Below are 8,914 nucleotides of genomic sequence, written 5' to 3' on the forward strand. Positions count from 1 at the left end.
AGCTTTAATAAACAGCGAAACTACCTGAATCCTGAAATTTGGAAACGCAAGTATTAGCACTTTGTTGACTTTTCAATCTGAGAAAATGCAAATGAGTGAAAGTGCTTTGAAAAAACATGGCGCCTAGCTTCAGAGTTAACGAGCCAGTGAGTGTGGATTGGTGAAGTTACTTTGTTTTGCTACAAAGTTTCCAAGTTGCTACTAAGCTGCCTCGCTTGTTATAAGAGAAATAACTGGGAAATTTTTTCCCTTTTCAATATTGGACTTTGCTTTATTTTAACCCTTGTTTGATTAAATCTGGGGGACTTTTTTAGAAGTCTTTGTGCAGGAGGGAAAGGAAAAGGAACCTCCCTCTTTAGAAAAACTAGATCACGAGCCAGGATGGCTTCAAAGAAGCAGGAAGGGAAGGCATTAGGGGGGGGATCCCCCACACACAAACAGCAAACGCAACTTCCCCCTGCTCAACAGTTACAAACTCAGAAAAAAGAATTTGATGTGGCAGATTTAAAAGAATTTATTTCTAAAACTTTGGATGATAAATTTCAAGAATCACAACAGGAACTTCAAAAATCACATCAGGAATTTTTGCAGGAAATTAATGAAGTTAAAGACATGGTGAAACAGAATCAAATTATGGTGACCAAAAAAATATCAGAAGTGGCGTCTGGCCTGGCAGATTTTATTGGGAAAGTTGATTTTAAAGTTGAAGAATTTAAATCAGAAGTTAATGTTAGGATGAAAGACAATGATTATAAAATTGATGAAGTTGACAATAAAATGCAGAGAATTGAAGATGAGATTGTTATGATACAATTCCGGGCGATGGAATTTGCCATACGGCTTCGGGGAATTCGAGAGGAGGAAAGACAGGACTTGAGACAAGTTTGCTCTGAAGCCCTGGCTAAGATTTTACAAGTTAATCCTGATTTGGTATTTCATAAAATAGATAAAATTTACAGAGTGAACTCTTGGGTGGCCAGGCAAAGACAACTACCCAGAGATGTGGTCATATACTTTACTGAGAGAGAAATTAGAAATGATATCCTGCAAAAATCTTTTCACACTTCTATACAAGTGGGGGGCTCACGGCTTGTAATTTTTAAAGAGTTACCTCCTAAAATGCTGAAAGCTAGAAAAGAATTTGGTTTTCTTGTTAAGGAATTGAAAAATTTACAGATACCCTTCCGGTGGGATGCACCAGCTGGGGTAATTTTCAGATATAAGGGAGAAGGATATCGGTTGAATACCGTGGAGAAGGCGCAACACTTTTACAGTACTATTCTTATGGAAAGAACACCATCTCCACGTACATCTACAGTTCTGGAGATTAAGGAGAGTGAAGAGAGGCAATTGAAAGAACAGTCTAAGCAGGAATTAGAAAACGTGCAAGGTGCAGAAGGAGGTATTCTGAGTGAGCCATCGCTGGATTCTTCTCCAATTTTGGATTTGATTCAGTTGACTGAAGTTAAAGATCAACGTATAACTAGAGCTCAATCCAAGCTACTTAAACAGAAGCAACAACAACAACAGGAAAGACAAGACAAGAAGGCAGTTAAGAGCACTGCACAAGAGATTGGCGCTATGGGAGGAGCGAGATCGAAGCTCGCGGATGAACTTCAAGCATATTGCTCCGCGCTCCAGAAAGAGGCTAATGACCTTTAAGTGTTTATCTTGGAATGTCAATGGGTTGAATTCAGCACAGAAAAGGAAAAAATTATTTACATATTTGAAACAATTTAATAATGATATAATATGTTTACAAGAAACGCATATTACAACTCAAGATCAAAAATATTTGATAAACTCAAAACTAGGAGCACATTATATATCTTCAACTGCGCAGAAAAAGAATGGTGTGGTTATTTATGTAAATAAAAAATTAACAGCAAAAGTTATAGAAGTAGATCAAGATGGTAGATTTGTAGCAATTGAATTGTTTACAGCAAATGGTCAAATTCTTTTGATTGGAATTTATGCTCCCAACCAACAACAGGATTATTTTTACAAGATGTTACATACTAAAATATTGCAATGGGACTACAGATCTATTTTAATTATGGGAGATTGGAATGGAGTAATTGATTCTAAATTAGATAAAAAGAGCTTGGCAAAGTCTAGAATTAGATTACCACAGACCTTTTTTGATATGAAAGAAGATATGGAACTAAAAGATGTTTGGAGAATACATAACCCAAATGAATTGGATTACACTTTTTTTTCTGATAGACATAGATCTTTTTCTAGGATTGATTTTATCTTGTTGTCAAATGATCTACTTGTTAAGACAAAAAGAACAAAGATTTTTCCAAGAATTTTGACTGATCATAGTCCTGTATGGATAGAAATCGAGATGGATAAGGTCGAGAGACGTTCTTGGAGATTAAATGAGAACCTGTTTAGATATGAAAAAAATATAATAGAACTTAAAAAGCATTTGAAAGAATTTTTTGAAATAAATTTGAATAAAGGTACCCCAGTTGAAATTGTTTGGGATGCAAGTAAAGCTTATATGAGAGGGGTACTTATCTACATGAATTCTAAACATAGACTGTTCCGACAAAAGAAAAGATCTGAGTTGGAAATGGAAATAAAGAATAAAGAACAGTTACTTATTAAAAACCCAACAGATGAAAGAATACGAAGTGCTATAAAACTTTTGAAAGACCAATTCCAAATGCTTATGGCGGAACAAGTTGCAACAAGTTTACAATACGCGAAGCATAATACATTTTGCAATGCTAATAAACCGGGCAGATGGTTGGCTTACACATTGAGGAAAAAACAAAGTATACGGACTATTGATAGTATTGATATTGGAGGGAAAGAAATCTTTCAACAAAAACTAATTAAAGAAGCTTTTGTGGATTATTATACTAAACTATATGCCAAAGATGAGGTGCAGAATGGACTTATAGAAAAATATTTAAAGGATAAGAGAGTTACAAAAATTACTGATCAACAAAAGGAAAGAATGAATTATCCTATAACAGAGGAGGAGATAACAGCAGCAATTAAACAGCTAAAAACAGCCAAAGCTCCTGGCACGGATGGTTTGACTGCAGTGTACTACAAAACTTTACAAGCTGAAATGGTGGGACAACTCAGAGATTTATTTTGCAATATTCAACAAGGGGGTAAAATACCCCCATCCTGGACAACTGCTTATATATCTTTGATACCAAAAGAACAAGTTGGTCCTAAAAAACCAGAGAACTACAGACCAATATCTCTTTTGAACACAGACTATAAAATTTACGCGAAGGTATTAGCCAACAGGTTGATGCCAGTAATCCAAAAGGTGATTCATGAGGACCAAGCGGGATTTATTGAGGGTAGATACATGAAGGACAATGTAAGGCAAGTAATAGACTTATTGGAATATCTTGATAAGAATAAACAGATTTCTGCAGTGCTGGTCTTTTTGGATGCGGAGAAGGCCTTTGATAGAGTGGATTGGAATTTTCTACTAAAGACTTTAAAAAAGATGGGCTTTGGGGACCAGTTTATACAGGCAATTTCAGCAATTTATCAAGAGCAAAAAGCACAGATTATTATTAATGGAAGTTTGACGACAGAGTTTAAAATTGAAAAAGGAACAAGACAGGGATGTCCGTTGTCCCCACTTTTATTTATTTTAACATTGGAAGTCTTGCTAAATACAATACGGGACTCAAAAATTTTGAAAGGCATAATGATAAGGCAAGAGGATTATAGAGTAAAGGCATTTGCAGATGATCTGGTGGTTACCCTATCACAACCAATGGAATCAATAATCTTGATGAACGACATTATACAAGACTATGGTAGAGTTTCAGGTTTCAGAGTGAACTCAAAAAAGACTAAAATGATAGTCAAAAATATGACACAAGATCGTAAACATGAGTTTGAAAGGAGGGCAGGTTTTGAAATTGTACCTAAGGTAAAATATCTTGGAGTTCAGGTTGCAGAATCAAACATGAAATTGTTTCAAAATAACTATGAGGTGTTGTGGCGAGAGGTTCAGAAAGACATGGGGACTTGGAAAAAGCTGCAACTGTCTTTACTTGGAAGAATAGCAGCAGTTAAGATGAACATTTTGCCAAGATTTCTGTTTTTGTTTCAAATGATTCCGGTGCTTAAAAGTGATAAACAACTGAAAGTTTGGCAAACTGGACTTAATAAGTTTGTCTGGAACGAGAAAAAGCCGAGAGTGAAATTGAAAATTATGCAAGATGTTCCAGAAAGAGGAGGCCTTAAACTTCCAAACCTACAGTTATACTATGATGCAGCAGCTTTAACTTTAACAAGTGATTGGTTTGGAAGTAAAAAGGCTGGAATATTGAATGCAGAAAGTTTTGATCTTGAATTTGGATGGCATGCTTACCTATTTTATGATGACAAAGTTGATAAAGTATTTAAAAGTCATATACTTAGAGACTCTTTGATGAGAGTTTGGAAGAAGCACCGACTCAAATGGGATTATAAAATACCGCTATGGCTGGATCTTGGTCATACCTTGTGGAATACAAATATAATGTCACTCGGGGGGTTTTCATACAAAGAGGTTCTTTTTACAGATGCGGGCAGATGGCAGTTGAAGACATTGCAGACACTGTTGGACGAAGGGATTAATTTAACCTGGTTACAATATAATCAATTACAATCGAGATGGAAAGAGGACCAAAAAACTGGTATTATGTTGCATGAGGAAGAATTGGTTAGACATATAAGAGAGAAAGGTCCAATGCATATTAAAAGGCTTTACAATGTTTTGCTAGAAAGGGATTCAGAAACGGAATTAGTTAAAGATTGTATGATTAAGTGGGCACAAAATTTTGAAGAACCAGTGATGTTGGAAACATGGGAAAAAATTTGGGTTCAGAATGTTAAATTTACACAGTCGCAGAATTTGAGGGAAAATTTTTATAAAATGTTTTATAGATGGCATCTAGATCCTAAAAAGTTGTCATGTATGTACCCTAATGTTCAGCCAAAATGTTGGAGATGTGAATGTTTGGATGCTACGTATTATCATGTTTGGTGGACCTGTAGGAAAGTTAAGGCTTTTTGGATAAAAATATGGTGGGTCATGCAGAATGTTTTGAAGAAAAAAATTCAATTTTCTCCACAATTGTTTTTATTGGGCATAGTTAAGGGTTTTACACGGGATGAAACAAAATTAATATTGTATATGATAACAGCAGCAAGATTGTTGATAGGTAAATATTGGAAGAATGAAGCTTTGCCTACTATCGAGGAATGGACTTCGAAGATGGCTAGTTTTGCAGAGATGGCGAAGATTTCAGCATATTTAAAAGATTGTTCACAAGAGACTTATGAATGGGAATGGAAAAGGTGGATAGAATATGTTCAGAACAAATACCAAATTAGAAAGTATCAAATAGCTTTTATTTGAAAACAATGTATTAGAAATATTTTAATATAAAGAGACAAAGAGGGAAAATTATGTAGGGGGAGGGATGGGTTCAGGTATATATATCAGTGTTATTAGTTATGAGTACATAATAGGGAAGTCTGGGGGGGGAGGGTTAGGGAGGGTTAGGGAGGACGGGAAGTTTGGGGAGGGAGGTGGGGGGGTGAAAAAAAGGGGTGAAAATGTAATTGTAAAACTTTTGCAATAAAAAAAAAAAAAAAAAATACGGAAGGCCGCAGAAGAGGTTGTCTAAGGCATCAAATTGGGAGAAGAGCACAGCGCTGGTAGACTTGAAGAGGTCAGCCTGTACACCGGGACAAAAGAACGGGTCAAACTGTCATATTGTTGGAAGAAATATCCATCTGGTTCAGTTCCAAGCTCGGAGACAAAAACGCTGGAAACATGGTGGGTGGATTGGAAAGATGGTTGATTGATGAAGCAGAACCACAGCATGCAGTTCTGGGCCAGCTGAACAAATGGTTGAATGAGTGGATGGACCTTTATTACCGTGTTTCCCCAAAAATAAGACCCTGTCTTATATTTTTTTGAATCCTGAAAGAAGCGCTTGGCCTTATTGCCATGCGTTCAAAAGCCCGATTGGGCTTATTATCAGGGGATGCCTTATTTTGGGGGAAAGAGGGTAGGTTTCTGTGACTTGGAGGTTTGGATTGTTCTGGGGGTGGGGGTGGGGGGTGTTGTGCAATGTCTGAAATGCCCTTAGGAGATTGTGCAATATAGTGTCTTCTGCTAAATGGTAGTGGATTAATTTTATAGTGCCCTGAAGGGTCAAGTCCTTGTCTTCTTAATCCCATCACCCCCACAGCTGAAGGTCTTTTGTTGTGTAGATAGGCTGGCCTATCCTTCTCTGCCTTCTTTTGCCCTCAATCGTTCCCAGCATTCTCCACTGGGAACTCTTCTCCACTGAGTCCTTCCTTCTCATTAGGTGGCCAAAGTGTTTGAGTTTCATCTTCAGAATCTGTCCTTCTAAGGAGCAGTCGGAATTGATCTCCTCTAATATCTGCTTGCGGGGGGTGGGGTGGGGGCTATTAAGAAAAACGGAGTCTGCTTTCTGCCTTTAAAAATATTTTCCAAGGTATCTCATTCTTCTAGGAATGGGGATGGGCTTCCCACAATACCAAATCCGATTAGAGCCATGTGTGTGTGTGTGTGTGTGTGTGTGTGTGTGTGTGTGTGTGTGTGAGAGAGAGAGAGAGAGAGAGAGAGAGAGAGAGAGAGAGGGAGAGGGAGAGGGAGAGGGAGAGGGAGAGAAAGGAAGGAAGAGAGAGAGAGAAAGGAAGGAAGAGAAAGAAAGAAAAAGAAAGAAAGAGAAAGAAAGAAAGAAAGAAAGAAAGAAAGAAAGAAAGAAAGAAAGAAAGAAAGAAAGAAAGAAAGAAAAAGGTCAGGTCCTTTCTGCTGATTCTGGACCAGAAAGAAAGCCACCAGGTGCTTCCTGGTTATGGAGAGACCTTCAGTGGTATTAAGAGGGTTAACAGAGAAAGCGGAAACAAAGGGTGAGGCCTGGCCATGTGATGCTTTGCTTAACAACTGAAGGGGAAGTGAGGTCAGGGTCCCAGAGTGGTCACAGCCTGCTTAGCAACCAGGGCACTTAGCAGCTGAGTGGCCTGTCCCCACTGGAGTTGCTAAAGCCAGAACGACTATCTGTAGTGTGGACAGAATGTGAAGAGATTGTCTCCAGGCCTGCCAGAGAGAGCAAGGAGGCCTCTACTCATATATCCCATTTTTGTGCTGAATATAGATTGAGGAAAGGAAGAGTCACTTTATCCGTAAGATGAACAGCAAATTAATTTTAGATAGATACATGATAGGCAGGTAGGAAGATACAGCGGTGAAATCCGGCCAGATCTATCTGGCTCGCGCGAACCAGTAGCGCTAGCGGCGGGAGGCTCCGCCCACCCGCCGGGATGTCATCATGTCCCATTTTTGACCCTCTGCGCATGCACAGAAGATGTTTAGGGAGCTCCTGCGGCTCCCGTTCCCGAACTGGTAGCGAAGGTAAGTGGATTTCACCACTGGCTGGGTAGGTAGATTGATACCGTGTTACCCCCAAAATAAGACCCTATGTCAGCCTCAGCTTGCCTGCTTCAGCTGCCATAAGAAACGGGGAGGGATTAGGTATGGAGCAAAGGGGGGGAAGGGAGCAGGAGGGGGTTTTGTCTTTGTAGGAGGGGACTTTGTGGGAAACGAAACTGAATCTTCAGAAGGGGACGGCTGACCAACTGTTTCGACATTCCTGATGGATGACGCTGCCAGACGTGTTGCCCCCTGACCTTTGGATTGGCTGATGATTTATAAACACGAGGGGGGGAAGAAGCTTAGTAGATGCATTTCGCGCGTTTTGCTCACTTCCAGCTTTAACTGGGTTGTTAATCATTTCTTATTCAGTAAAAGTACCAAATTCTTCAAAATGCTTGAGTTTGGGGTTTTCTTTCCTGGATATTGAAGGAAGCATACCCTATCTTATATTTTTTTTGAACCCTGAAATAGCTTGGCTTTATTTTCAGGGATGTCTTATTATTTTGGGGCACATAGAGCAAGACAGGGCTCCTCTTGCCATCTTACCTGATTTCCAGCTCTGTCTAACCCTAACCAGAGGAAACAGAGGGGGGGGGATGTCTTATTTTTGGGGGGGACTTATTTTAGTGCATGCGCTCAAAAGCCCAATTGGTCTTATCAGGGGATGTCTTATTTTAGGGGAAACAGGGTAGGTAGATAGACAGACACGATAGAGACAAGATAGACAGACAGACAGATAAGACAGACAGAGATGTCCGGTTTTGACCCGAGAAGCAGAAACATATTTGTGCTGTGTTGATGACTCTAATAGCTCAAAATGCAAATGATTTAGAAACTTTTAATAATGAGAAACCAGAGCGCAGTGCAAAGAACGAGACAAAGAATAATGGCAAAGACCACCAGACTAATGACGGCAGGACGAGAAGCAATGGGTGGAAACTCATCCAGGAGAGAAACAACCTAGAACAATCGGAGGACCAGGAGTGGCCTCCAGAAGTTGTGATGGTTGAAAGAACGGGGGTTACTTGGAGGCTCCTCTAGCAGGATGTGGTCACAGGACACCCCCCCCCTCCTTAGGATGAGGAGGCCAAAGCAAGGCACCCGTTGTTCAGCATAGGTAGTCCTCAACTTATGACCATGATTCCATTGCTAAGCGAGAAATTTGTTCTGAGTTTTGCCCCGTCGTGTGACTTTCCTCGCTGCATTTGTTAAAGCGAAATCCCTGCCATTCTGCCAAATGAGTTACATGGTCATTAAGCGAATCTGGCTTCCTCCGTTGACTCTGCCGGTCAGCAGGTCACAAAAGGGGATCACGTGACGCCAGAACACTGGGACCGTTGTAAACGTGAGTTGGTTATCAAGCGTCCGGATGTAAATTGCGTGGCCGTGGGGATGTGGCAGAGGTCAAGTTTTTTCAGCGCCATTGTAACTTTGGTCACTAAATGAACTGTTATAAATTGAGGACTA

This window comes from Pantherophis guttatus, chromosome 4, assembly GCF_059756535.1.
Source record: "Pantherophis guttatus breed Tessera chromosome 4, ASM5975653v1, whole genome shotgun sequence".
Lineage (NCBI taxonomy): Eukaryota > Metazoa > Chordata > Lepidosauria > Squamata > Colubridae > Pantherophis > Pantherophis guttatus.